The sequence below is a fragment of the Haemaphysalis longicornis genome, unplaced genomic scaffold (genome assembly GCF_048455015.1).
Source record: "Haemaphysalis longicornis isolate Haplotype H1 unplaced genomic scaffold, Haemaphysalis longicornis Haplotype H1 scaffold_2, whole genome shotgun sequence".
NCBI lineage: Eukaryota > Metazoa > Arthropoda > Arachnida > Ixodida > Ixodidae > Haemaphysalis > Haemaphysalis longicornis.
This window is the reverse complement of record NW_027526295.1, coordinates 85,674,769-85,689,540: the sequence shown is the minus strand read 5'-3', so window position 1 is coordinate 85,689,540 and position 14,772 is coordinate 85,674,769.

The window sequence follows — 14,772 nt, the reverse complement described above, 5'->3', positions numbered from 1 at the left end:
AATAACGGCTATCGTTCAGGGTGTCAATAATAAAATCGCCACATATTACTGCTGGCCAATTGCGGGAAGATGTGTACTCTAGACCAGGCTCTAGCTTATTTAGGAAACTACTAACTTGGGAGCTTCGAGGGCGGTAGACGACGCCAACTATTAGCTTAGATTCAAGCTGAATGAACAGAAAATTGTGAGAATTGCTGTTCTGGTTAAATAAATTAGGATATTCTTGAAACTTAATCCTATTGTGTACATTCATAGCAACACCTCCTCCGCGAAAACATCCTGAACGTGGGAGAGATACAAGCGTATAATTTGGGATGTTAATGAATTCTTCATATTTTAACCAAGTTTCGCTCAGTGCGATTATATCATATGAAAAAGAGTGGAGTTCTAACAGTAGCAGAAGGGAATCGATATCTTTTGCTATGCTTCGCACATTACAATAGAGTAGTTTAAAATTCAAAGCGCCTTTGTATGACCCATATACCTCTTTGGTATATGGGTCATGAATACGCCAACCTCCCATGAATAAGCCAATTAACCCACGGCCCTCAGTTCCCAGCAGCTGCAAAGCAACTGACCACGGCGGCGGTCAGACCTGTGACACAGCAGAGGGTGCTAAGAATTCCTGGATCCGAACAGGCGGTCAATGGAATCTGAACCTGGCAACGTTTAACGCGCGAACCTTATCTAGCGAAGCAAGTCTCGAGGTGTTGTTCGAGGAATTAGAGGGCATTAAATGGGATGTAATAGGGCTTAGCGAGGTTAGGAGAGCAGGCGAAGCCTTTCCGGTGCTGAAAAATGGACACCTCCTATGTTACCGTGGTCTAGAGGACAGAAGAGAACTGGGAGTGAGATTTCTAGTCAATGAAAGCATAGCTGGCAACATAGAAGAACACTATAGCATTAACGAAAGGGCAAAAGGTCTTGTAATTAGGCTCAATAAGAGGTACAAGCTCAAGGTGGTGCAGGGCTACGCGCCCACATCTAGCCACGACGACGAAGTAGTAGAAAGCTTCTATGAAGATGTGGAATCGGCAATGGCTAAAGTAATAACACAGTATACCGTACTTATGGGGGACTTCAATGCTAAAGTAGGCAAGAATGAGGCTGCAGGCAAGGCAGTTGGCAAATATGGTCTGGGCTGTAGAAATAGCAGGGGGGACTTACTAGTTGTGTTTGCAGAACGGAATAACCTACGCATAATGAATACCTTCTTCTGTAAACGGGAGAGTCGGAAGTGGACCTGGAGGAGCCCAAATAGGGAGCAGAAAAATCAAATAGACTTCATATTATGCGATAACCCTGGCGTCGTGCAGGATGTGGGAGTGCTCGGAAGGGTAAGGTGTAGTAACCACCGTATGGTAAGATCTCGAATTAGGCTAGATTTGAGGAGGGACCGCAATAAGCTAGTTCGAAAGAAGCCGATAAATCAGCGAATAGTAAGACGTAAAGTAGAAGAATTCAGGATCGCGCTGCAGAACCGATATTCCGCTCTGAACGAGGAAGCCGAGCTTACGACATAGGAAGCCAGCGGCAACCTTACACGCATTATCACGGAGTGTGCAGTAGAAGTCGGGGGCACTATGGCTAGACAGGCTACTGGTAGAGCTTCACAGGAGACGAAAGATCTAATCAGGAAACGGCAAACCATGACAATCTCTACCGCAGCTGACAGAATAGAACTAGCGGAGCTCTCGAAGTTAATCAATAAGCGTAAGACAGCTGACATACGGAAGTATAATATGGAGAGGATCGAATACGCTGTAAAGAACGGAGGTAGCCTGAAAGCAGTGAAGAGATGTCTTGGCGTGGGGAAAAATCAGATGTATACACTCAAGGATAAGCAAGGCAATGTCATCACTAATAGGGATAAAATAGTGACAGTGGCAGAGGAGTTCTATAGAGATCTGTACAGTAGCCGGGACGTCCAGGATAATGCCGAACGAGGCAGTAGTTCAGAGGAGATAGACATCCCACCAGTAACGACCGAAAAAGTAAGGAAGGCTTTGAACGAAATGAAAGGGGGCAAAGCACCTGGTGAGGATCAGATAACAGCAGACCTCTTGAAGGATGGCGGGGAAATTGTACTTGAAAAACTGGCAAACCTGTATACGCAATGCCTAATGACCGCAATGGTACCGGAATCTTGGAAGAACGCGAACATTATCCTAATCCATAAGAAAGGCGACATGAAGGACTTGAAAAATTCAAGGCCGATCAGCATACTGTCAGTCGTCTACAAGGTATTTACCAAGGTAATCGCTAACCGAATTTCTGCAACCTTAGATTTCAGTCAACCTAAAGAACAAGCAGGTTTCCGTAAAGGTTATTCAACAATGGACCATATTCACCCGATCAATCAATTCATAGAGAAGTGCGCTGAGTATACTGAACCCCTGTATATAGCCTTCATAGATTATAAGAAAGCATTTGACTCTGTCGAAACACTAGCAGTCATTCAGGCATTACGGAACCAGGGGGTAGATGAGCATTATGTAAGAATACTAGAGGATATCTACAATGGGTCTACAGCTACCATCATCCTCCATAGGGAGAGCAGTAAAATACCTATAAGGAAGGGTGTCAGACAAGGAGACACAATCTCTGCAATGTTATTCACAGCACGTTTACAAGAAGTATTCAGAACGTTGGATTGGGAACATGTGGGAGTAAGGGTAATGAAGAATACCTCAGTAACCTCAGATTTGCTGATGACCTTGCCTTGCTAAGTAACTCGGGGGCGAATTGCAAAGCATGCTTTCCGCACTGGGCGAAAAGAGTAGAACCGTGGGACTGAAAATTAATATGCAGAAAACTAAAGTAATGATCAATAACCTCGGTAGAGCACAGCGGTTTGAGATAGGTGACGAGGCAGTGGAAGTGGTAAACGAATATATCTACTTAGGCCAAGTTGTGACCCCAGATCCCAACCATGAGGCAGAGATAATTAGATGGATCAGAATTGGTTGATTTGCATATGGCAGACATTCTCAGATAATGAATAGCAGCCTACCATTGTCGCTGAAGAAGAAAGTGTATGACAGCTGCATCTTACCGGTACTCACCTACGGGGCAGAAACTTGGAGGCTCACTAAGAGGCTTCAACTTAAATTGAGAACGACTCAGCGGGCAATGGAGCGGAAAATGACAGGTGTAACATTAAGGGACAAGAAGAGAGTGGAGTGGGTCAGGGAGCAAACTGGTGTTAAAGACATATTAGTAGAAATTAAGAAGAAATGGACGTGGGCAGGTCATGTAATGCGAAGGCAAGATAACCGCTGGTCATTAAGGGTAACAGAGTGGATCCCTAGAGAAGGCAAGCGTTGCAGGGGGCGGCAGAAAGTTAGATGGGCAGATGAGATCAAGAAGTTTGCGGGGATAAATTGGTCACAGTTGGCACCGGACCGAGGTAATTGGAGAATAATGGGAGAGGCCTTTGCCCTGCAATGGGCGTAGATAGGCTGGTGATGACGATGATGATGATGATACCTTTTTGACCTAGAACATCTTCTTGCAACATTTTTCCACAATTCGCCTAAACAATGAACTTGGGATCATCTTCCGTGGCCAGGTGCACAATCGGAGAGTTCTCGGCCTTCCTTACAACGATTCTAACGTTCTGCACTCACGAGAATTTCCACGCTATTTCCTTCCGTCACTCTGTGGTTTTATCAAGCATAATCTTGAGTTCAGGGCACAGATGTTCGTTTATGTAAACTGGCGAGACTTCTTCAAAATTAAAGTTAGTAGTTCAAGGCATCTTTTTCTTTGATATTTCCAGACCCTTGTCGCGTGTTTTGCGTGACCGGAACCTGACCACAACGTTAGACTTCCTCTTATCCGTTGTAGGCACACGATCTGCAACGTCGACGTCGGAGGCTGATATGTCAACCTTTGGTTTGTTTCCCAGCGTCTGTACAATGGTCTCAAGACACTCCTTTGCAGTTACAGGCAATCCTTTCATTTCTAGATTATTAGTACGGCTATACTGTTTAGGTTCCTTCATGTCCCTTTTAATTAAGATGAGTTCTTGTTTCAGAGTAGCGTTTTCTGCTTTCAGTATTCTATAGTTAGAACTAAGTGCCCTGAGATCAGAGCAAACGGTATACAACTTTGCCTTGAATTCATCAAAGAATCCACTAATGTGTGCAGCACATTCCTGTAATTCTTCAACGGAGCACTGTAAAAAGAATGGGCAATTTTACGGAGAAAGCTGCTGGTAAAATGTTGCCGGACACAATTCCGTAATTTAGACAATGGAAAGAGTTTTAAGAACGGACATTCCGTAGTACGGAAAGGCCGTAACAAAACAAACACTCCGTTTCTAAAAGCACGTCTTTCCGTAATTGATAGAACCTTCACAAAAGAAAAAAAATTACTTCGACGGGGAACCTAACCCGCATCGTTGATCGAATGGGCACGGCGCTCGAGACCACTGCACCACCGAACAAAGGCTGCACTTGTGCCGAACAACCTGTATACTACACGGATGCCCACCCTGCTTGTGCCATACATCGGTGTTTACTAGCTTGCTTACAGATTTCCTGGCTGATAAATCGCGATTTCTTAAATAGCGCTTGCGCAGTAAGGTTCCTGGAAGCACCCACAATATTTGATCGCCATCAACTCCGCTGTTTCGAGAAAGCGTCGCAAAAATATGTGTGACTGGCTGCGACTGCGATTTTGCACTGCATGAATACTGCTTGCAGTGCTTTGGTTTTAAGCTTTAGGCTAAATACTTCGGCCAATATTGATTCCTTAAGAATTAAATTACCTTCCGCAACTCTGCTTCTGCACACAAATGACGTTATATTTTCTACAAGTGTGCCGGTAACTCACGCTTGTGCCGCAGTTGATGAGGACGATGATGATTAGTGGCTTTCCCTTTGAATAGGGGCGTCGATTGTCAGCAAGCGACTTGCCTTTTTTATTACGTTAACTTGCCCTACTCCCAGCTAACCTATAGATTTGCTTCCTCCCTCCCATCTCTCCCTCTTTTCTGTTTTAAACTCATCGCTGTTCTAAATTCTCATCCGTATGATTACTCCACCTGCGTACCCATCCCTTCCCTACTTTTTCTCCACCACCACTCCAGTCGCCTCTTCGTGACCTCTATGGCCGTGAAGTTGAGGTTCCCCCTCGCCCCAAATCCGAAATCCTCCGCCAGCGTCGTTTCCCACTCACCACGTGGTGGCCGTATCTCTGTGCAGCTCCTGACAATATGGTCTATAGCACGAGCAAGATGGTCTATAGCACGGAGCAAGATAAATATCTTGCTCCGTGGTCTATCGTTTCCCGATCCCTGCCGCAGCATGCACACATTTCATCCTGCTGCCTGTACCTACCCGTGTATGCCCGGGTTCTCAGGCACCCTGCCCGTGCCTGGAAGAGCAACGCACTGCCTCTCGCATTGCCATAGAATCCCTCCTTCTTAATTTCCCGTTTCTCTGCCCTATAAGTCTCCAGGGTTTTTTTCGCTTCCATTCTGTGTGCCCACTCCGTCGTCTCTGCTGCCTTTACCTGCTTTCTAACTGTTGTGTAAACCCCGCTTTCCCCTACCGACTTTCCGTACCGCTTGGTCAGCTGTCTGGTCCTCCGTCTTCACCGCGTGTCCACGCTCCTCATATACAGGTACTTAAACACCCTCGCGGCCCATTTTGCGCCCTCCATGTCACGAAGTCGCTCCTCAAACATTATCTTGCTCTGCGCCTCCCTCGCCTCGGAAGACGACCAGCCCATCTCCCCTTGTACCACTTCATTTATACTTTTGCTGTGGGCCCCTAGGGCCAATCTGCCTACGGCCCTTTGATTTACTTCCAGGCAAGCTTGGGTCTCTGGCTTCATGCACAGAACCAAATTAACGAAAGTTAATCCTGGTACCATGACGCCTTTCCAGACTCCCCTTACCACCTCGTATTTCCTGTATCCCCAGAGGGCTCTATGCTTCATCATAGCCGCGTTCCGTCTTCCTTTCGACTTAAGGTGAGCCTCATGCGCCTGCGTGTAATCTTCGCTGTTGTTCAGCCATACTCCTAAATATTTATACTCGTTCACCAATGGTATTTCTACTTTCTGCAGTGGTACTGTTTTGTGCTCCTTGCCGTCATTAAAGACCACGATCCCCGATTTTTCGCTGCTAAAGGATAGCCCTAGGTGCGTCGCTTATTCGCCGCATATATGCATCAATCCCTGAATACTTATCCAGTTGTCCGCCATCCACAATATGTCGTCTGCATACATTGGTCCAGGAACCCGTTGTTAGACCACCTGCCCGTTTTTCATGTAGGATAAGTCAAACCACAGCATGCTGACTTCTAGCTTCCTTTCTAACCCCGCCATGTAGATCATGAACAGCAGCGGAGAGAGGGGACATCCTTGTTTCATACCCTTGCAGGTGTATACAGGCCTATTGTATGTTACTCCCTCCCGCACTATTTGCACTTGGTTCTCCCGGTATAGCTCCATGAGTAAGCTAATGAATTCCGCCCCAACTCCCTCGTCCTCAGGATACTCCAAAGCCACTCCCTGTCTACATTATCATGCGCCGCTTTAATGTCCACAAAGGCTAACTACAAAGGTCGGTTTTGCATCTTCGCCACCTCTATGCATTGGCTTACCATGAATAAGTTGTCGTCTAGTCTTCTGTTCTTTCTAAACCCATTTTGAAGCTCCCCTAATATCCTAGTGTTACGTGTGCAACCAGTAACAGAGCGCAGACGTCAATCCTCCAGAGCCGGTGTGCGCCATTCTGGCGTGTCTCCATTATCCTCATCCTCATCATGGAAATCACAAGCATGATCATCACCGCCTAAGCCGCGAATAAGACGAGAACGTGTCTCTTCGTGAGCGCGTGTTCTTGGTGCGACTGCTACCAGGCATCAGGCACAAGTTAACCAAAATACACCCTCTTTCCTCTCTCCTGCTGGCCCTCATCAATTGTTGCACCGTGACACTGGTGGAGATGCGGGGTACCGGAGCATCTGATGCCCAGGTCGCCCTCTGAAAGCCCTGAGCGACCTCCCAGCGTCTGCACGCCCGTACATCGCTGCAGCCGCCGCAAGCTAGGCCTACCTCCAGAACACGGCCTCCTGCTTGAAACCGCACCAAGGCGCCAGGTTTCTGAACCAGAGGTAATGGCTCAAGCATCGCTGCCGCCTCAACTGATGCTTCAGCAACCCCGTACTCCCAGCAGCTTTTACGGAACCGATTCCGAGGACGTAGATGACTGGCTTGACCAATTCGAGCGCGTCGCCAGTTTCAACAAATGGACACCTGCACAAAAGCTTGAGAATGTCTACTACTCGCTAGAAGACGGGGCGCGGATATGGTTTGAGAATCGCGAACGAAGGTTAGAGACATGGGAAGACTTCCGCCGGGAAGTGTGCGACAGCTTCGCCACCAGCGACCGTCGAGACCGTGCGCAAAGCCTCCTGGAAATACGGATACAAAAGCGAAAAGAAAGCGTCGTGATGTTTGTCGAGGACATGGCCCGTCTGTTCCGGCGCGCGGATCCCGATATGTCCGAGCCGAAAAAGCTTCGGTATCTGATGCACGGCGTCAAAGAACAGCTCTTCGCAGGCCTTGTGCGCAAGCCACTGCGTACTGTGCAAGAATTTATTATGGAGGCAACTGCCATTGAGCGAGCTGTGCAGGAGCGGTGCCGCCAGTATGCCCGAACGTCGATCAAAACTCCGAGCCCGTCCGCGGCATCACTGTCCACCACTATGGGCGACAACAACCTGCGCTAACTTGTCCGCTCGGTTGTTCGTGAGGAGTTGGCAAAGTGCGGAATAGGAATAGGGCCGTCGCAGCCAGCTGTCATCTCGGTTGCGGATGTTGTGCGGCAAGAAATTCGCCAAGCAATTTCTGCTCCTGAGCCCGTTCGTCAAGCAATTTCCGCTCCTGAGCCGCCCCGAACCCAGCTTATGCCCCAAATGGATTACGCGACTGCTCTCCGCTGTCACAAGGCCACAGCACCGACCGCGGCGACTATGCCACCCCCGACGTACTCCCGACCGCAAACTCCTGGCTCTTGGCCACAAAGGGAATTCCCGGCTGGTCCGCAAATCCGCAACACCGACGTGTGGCGCACCGAGGACCACCAGCCATTGTGCTATCACTGTGGCGAGCCAGGGCATGTTTATCGACGCTGCCCCTACCGCGAGATTGGGCTACCAGGATTCCCTCCGACCGCCCGCCATCCTCGTTTTGGCGAACGGCCCGTCCCCATTTCTGAGTACCTCGCCACGCGTCAGTCTTCCGAGGAGAGTCGTCCGTCACGTTCGCCGTCACCAGCCCGCTATGCTTCGCCCACCCGTCGCGATTACAGAGGCTCCCCGACAAGGCGGTCTCCAAGTCCGCGGCGGGGAAACTAAAGGGAGCAACCTTGGGAGGCAAGGTTGCTAGCGGGGGAAGCACTGAAGACCTCCCAGTACTATCGACGGCTGAAGATGTTACGGCGGCAAACAAGGACGTCGACGCTATCACGAGTGCCGATCTTTTAGTCGCCATCGACGGACACGAGGTAACGGCACTTGTGGACACTGGAGCAAGTTATTCAATAGTGAGCCAGCAGCTCGTGGACCGACTAAGAAAAGTAAAGACACCATGGGACGGACCCCAAATTCGAACGGCCGGCGGCGACTTGATGACACCCGTGGGTACATGCACCGCCAGAGTTGGAATTTGGGAGAGTGATTACTTCGCGACCTTCGTAATTCTTCCTCAGTGCTGTAAGGACGTGATCCTGGGGATGGATTTCCTTCAGGAGCACGATGCTGTGATAAAGATCCGCGAACAGTTCGCCAGCTTTTCGAGGAAGGAGACCACCCCGGAAGGTCATGAACAACGCATACATCTGCGCACCATCGGCGACACTAGCGTGCCCCCATGGTCATGCGTGCTTGTTTGCGTTAAGCGCGACGACCTCTACAGTGGTGATGGAATCGCGGAAGCTATCGGCCCGCTTGTACTTCAGCATGGAATCGCTATCGCTCGGGGATTGGTCACCATTACCCGCGGTGTTGCAGAGGTTTTGCTCACGAATTTCTCGAACGAGCGTCGGGAAATCGCCGAAGGAACTATCGTGGCAGTATTTGAGGACATCCCCGACACGACGGATTGCTTTGTGCTTCAGACCACCCCGACTCCCAAGGCGACGAGCAAGCTTTCACTTGACGTTAACCCGCGCTTACCGCAAACAAAGCGAGAAAAGCTCTTGGAACTGTTGCACAGCTTCACCGACTGTTTCTCGTCAAAGTCACGCGTCCGACAAACTCCGCTCACAAAACACCGCATCATCACGGACGAATCTGAGTGCCCCGTTTACCAACATCCCTACCGCGTGTCACCAAAGGAGCGCGACGCGATACGGCGGCAGGTGCAAGAGATTCTCGCTAATGACGTCATTCAGCCTTCGAAAAGCCCCTGGGCGTCGCCAGTCGTTCTGGTGAAAAAAAAGATGGCACTTTGCGATTCTGCGTCGACTATCGCAAACTCAATCAGGTGACGAAAAAGGACGCATATCCGTTGCCTCGGATAGATGACTCCCTTGACCGCCTGCGGCACGCTCATTACTTTTCGTCCATGGATTTGAAGAGCGGTTATTGGCAGATAGAGGTCGACGAGCGTGATCGTGAGAAGACCGCCTCCGTAACTTCCGATGGGCTGTACGAGTTTAAGGTTCTTCCATTTGGCTTGTGCTCCGCACCCGCAACTTTTCAGCGTATGATGGACACTGTTCTATCTGGCCTGAAGTGGCAAACGTGCCTTGTTTACCTAGATGACGTCGTCGTATTCTCAAATACATTCGAGGAACACCTAGAGCGACTGTCATCCGTCCTCCAAGCCATACGATCCCCTTCGCTCACACTCAAGCCGGAAAAGTGTCATTTCGGCTATGAGGAGCTGCTCTTTCTCGGCCACGTCGTTAGCAGCGCTGGAATTCGCGCCCAACATGACAAGCTTTCAGCTGTTTCTCGTTTCGAAACACCTACTGACAAAAAGTCCTTCCGGCGTTTCCTGGGCCTCTGCTTATACTATCGGCGATTCATTGCCAATTTCGCCCACATTGGAGCCCCTCTCACGCGCCTTACTCGCAATGACGCCACTTTTCTCTGGTCCGCTGAACAGCAAGAAGCTTTCGAGCAGCTACGGCGTTCCCTGCAGACATCACCTGTTTTAGGCCACTTCGACGAGGAGGCCGCCACTATGGTGCACACTGATGCCAGCAATGTGGGGCTAGGCGCTGTCCTCGTCCAATGGCAAGATGGTGCCGAACGAGCCATTGCCTACGCAAGCCGAACGCTGTCACAGGCCGAAAGAAATTACTCGGCCACCGAAAAGGAGTGCTTAGCGGTTGTGTGGGCCGTCCTAAAATTTCGACCGTACCTGTATGGCCGTTCGTTTAAAGTTGTAAGCGACCATCACTCGCTGTGCTGGCTTACAAACCTGAGAAACCCGTCTGGCCGCTTGGCACGCTGGAGCCTCAGACTCCAAGAGTTTGATATGACCGTCGTCTACAAATCTGGTAAGCGACATTCAGATGCCGACTGCCTCTCCAGAGCGCCGGTCCGTAACGCGCCCACTGATGACGATGACGTCGACGATGGACCATTGATTGGAGTCCTCAGTGCGGCCACCATTTCGGAACAGCAGCAGGAAGACCAAGAACTGCTACCAGTGATCGACTTCTTGCAAGGCAAGGCCAACAGGCCGCCTAAGTCTTTTATTAGAGGTCTGCCAACATTCTGCCTTCGCAGCGGCGTGTTATACAAACGAAACTTCGCCCCGAATGGCCGGCGTCACCTCCTCGTCGTTCCTTCACCCTTACGAAACGATATCTTGCAGGCTTGTCATGATGAGCCGTCCGCTGGCCACCTTGGTTACGGACGCACGCTTGCAAGAATCAAGAAGGCGTATTACTGGCCCAAGCTCTCGGCGAACGTGAGGCAGTACGTCCGAACTTGTCGCGACTGCCAGAGACGCAAGGCGCAGCCCGGCAGACCAGCCGGATTTCTCCAACCAATTCAAATTCCCCAAGTGCCGTTCCAGCAAGTGGGAATGGACCTGCTGGGCCCCTTTCCCACCTCTACAGCGGGAAACAGGTGGATAGCAGTCGCCACTGACTACTTGACCAAGTACGCCGAAACAAAAGCTCTTCCAAAGGCCACCGCGCTTGAAGTGGCACAGTTTTTCCTCACAAGGATAGTTCTCCGACATGGGGCTCCCAAAGTTGTTATTACGGACCGTGGAACCGCATTTACCGCGAAACTTCTGCACGACGTACTCACACTCAGCGGCACGTCTCAACGAAAAGCCAGTGCGTACCACCCTCAGACGAACGGTTTGACGGAACGGCTCAACAAAACCATCGCCGACATGCTCAGCATGTACGCTATGTTGAACACCGGACCTGAGATGCAGTCCTCCCCTACATCACCTTTGCGTACAATACGGCCCAGCAGGAAACGACTCGAATGACACCGTTCACCCTCCTCTACGGCAGAGAAGCTACAACAATGCTCGACGCTATGCTGCTTCACGACATCACCGACGAATATGACATCTCTTTCCAGCAATTCATACAAGGCGCTGAGGAAGCCCGGTAGCTTGCCCGCCTCCGCATCACCGAACACCACCACCTGGACGCCTCCCGTTACGACCTTCGCCGCCGTCACGCGGCATTTGCACCGGGTGACCTTGTTTGGGTTTGGATACCCGTTCGACGTCGGGGGTTATCGACGAAGCTTCTGCGCAATTATTTCGGGCCGTACAAGGTGCTTCGTCAACTTAGCGAAGTAACTTACGAGGTGGTACCCGAGAATTCTGGTGTAGCCGGCCGTCGTCGATCTCGACCAGAGACTGTCCATGTAGTGCGTTTGAAACCGTGTGTTTCGCGCTAAGCCGACTTCACGACCATTCTGGCTTCGGACCCTGTTGACAGTGATCTTAAGCATCGGGACGATGCCATTCCGGGAGGGGGATAGTGTTACGTGTGTAACCAGCAACAGAGCGCAGACGCCAATCGTCCAGAGCCGGTGTGCGCCGTTCTGGCGTGTCTCCATCATCCTCATCCTCATCAGGGAAATCACAAGCATGATCATCCCCGCCTAAGCCGCGAAGAAGACGAGAACGTGCCCCTTCGTGAGCGCGTGTTCTTGGTGCGACTGCTGCCAGGCATAAGGCACAAGTTTCCCAAAATACACCCTCTTTTCTCTCTCCTGCTGGCCCTCATGAATTGCTGCACCGTGACAATATGCTGCGGCACTTGCGCCCATACTTTCGTGGAAGATCTAGCCTTGTACGAGGGCCGTCCGCCATATTGCTACCCAGCTGTTTACTCCATTGTTCTTATATTTCTACTTTTAGATTGCCGCATTAATGAACACAATGGTGGTGTCCCACACTGCGTATATCTGAAGTTCACCTACAAAAGAGTTCGTTTTTAAATTTGACATTTCAGTTCGCCAGCCTGCACGGCCCCTGACGTCTCTGCACACATTTAGCTTGTTATATATGCGTATACACGCTACCCCACCGTGACTTTCCTTGACAGGCTAGCCGCACATTCCGTGCCTTACGTTCCGCAATGTACCCGGTACGTCTACATACCCAAAAACAGTCAAAACAGCATTTGGAACTTGCTCCGGACTTTGTGGCTGGTCCGTTTTCCGTAGTGTGCCCCGTACATTCACTCAACATGCGTGAAATGGTGCTAATCTAGTTTCAGTTTCAAATTGCAGCTTATCGTAAACATTTTACGTTTACGTAAAATGATCGTAAACCTTCTACGTTTGCGTGCACTTGTCATGCCTGCTGCATTACTGCAGTACTTCCAGAGCCACGATCGCAATTCAGCGATACAGACAACTGCACTCGATCCGTAAGAGAACATTTCCTGATGTGCATCGATAATTTTTACTTGTTATGCCAACGGCAAGTTCTAGAGTGCTGTCTATCTGCGAGCAAAAGCACTCTCCAGAACTTCGATTTCTTAATTCAGCGATTTCTATTTCTCTTTTTTTAATTCTACAGTACTCACATTGATTCGGCGTACCAGAATTGGCTTCTTGCAGAGAAACATGCCTTGAGCATCTTTCTGCCTTGTCGCTCTCGCTTCCCTCATCTCAATTTCCTTCGCCTTTTTCATAGTTCCCTAACCGTATCTTTTCACTTAATAAATTTCCTGTTCTCTCCGATCCGGTATATCGTGCTCTCTCCACATCTTCACTCCTTGTTTCGGTGTATCACTTTTCTTCTCTCTCATACATCTAGTAATTTTTCACCCTTCCTCTCCCCCATATTTCTCCCCTTTCTACTCTCCTTCTCTAGTTACCACAACTGCGGTTTTTTTACCGTCATACTTGCATTTCCTCTTTCCTACTCATCCACTTTACCCAAATATTCCCCTTCTCTTCCCGGCCACACCACGTTCCGCTGCACTTTCCTCACTTCCACTCCCTAATTTCTTCCCTTCTATAGCTTCACCCCAAGCCCTATCTTCCTTGTTCACTCTCTCATAAACTATCATCCTCTCCCCTCATCTTCGCCCGATCCCATTGCAATCATCAAATCCATTTTCCCTCCTCTCTCCTCTTTCTCAACGTATCTCCTCAAATCGAAGCCTCCCACTCCATCTTTCTTTTCGCTATACATCCTTTTTGCCCGCCTTTCGTGCCTCGACCTTAACCTCTCTAGCGACACTTTTTGAATTGATTGCCAAGTTCTCTTTGTGACGTACGCAAAATCGCCCAGAAAGTCCGAGCGAATGGCAGGACAGAGAAACAGCAGCGCCGAAGAAGTTTTCTGAAAAAAAGAGACGAAGCGCGTAGCGGGAAGTGAAAACAGCAGCGCGGGTGAATGGGTCTACAGCGGGTGACCGATGTTAGGATGTTGTCGGCGCGCCAACGATCCGTCATCGAGTGTATGTACATCGTCATAGGTGACGACGCAGGTTGCTCTTGTCGCGGAAGGGAAAACCGAGAAACTGCGCAACGGCGGAAGAGACTAGACGAGTTCGAAATGCCGTTCGTCCGAACCCTCTCCGGAAAAACCAGCTATGGATGAAGCTACCGGGGCAGTCGAACGAGAACACTGCAAAATATCCAGATAGCTTATTACTAAGTTCACCAGCGGATCAACAGAAGTGGCAACTAAGCTTTCGCGTTCACATTCATACAAAATTATGCCCCGATTTTTTTTTATTATCTGGTACCACCTCTTTCATTTTCTCTCTGCATAACTCATTTCTCCTCTCCTTTCTCAATCTGCTACATTCTTACACTATTTTTCTCCTCCTCAGATCCTATCATCATACCAATATTCCTTCGCCTCCACATCCCTGTGCTCAGCTCCCACCCAGTCCGCACCCAAACACACTCCGTCTCTCTTTTCAACGTGCCCATTTAAGTCTTCCCTTCTCAGCCACCTTCTGTTCACCCTTTTTTACATAATATTTTATTTAGCTATCCTTCCTCTCCTCCACCTCGCACTCTGGACTCGAATGCCCCCCCCCCCCCCCGAACCTGAACCAATAAGCGACCCATTTTCTGGGGGCAGCAACCCCCTAGTGAGCAGATTCACCAGTAACATATCTGGTTGATTCGAGAGGCAGAAAGAATGACGCACGGACAGGGCCAGCAGAATTTCTTCGTTTACGCAGCCCCAGAAAACTTTACGTATTTAGTAACATTTCAAGCACAAGACACAGCAGTGCAGGGTATTTTAAAGTACCGTATCTTTGCGATCCTTAGCACTCCGTCGATTCTAAGC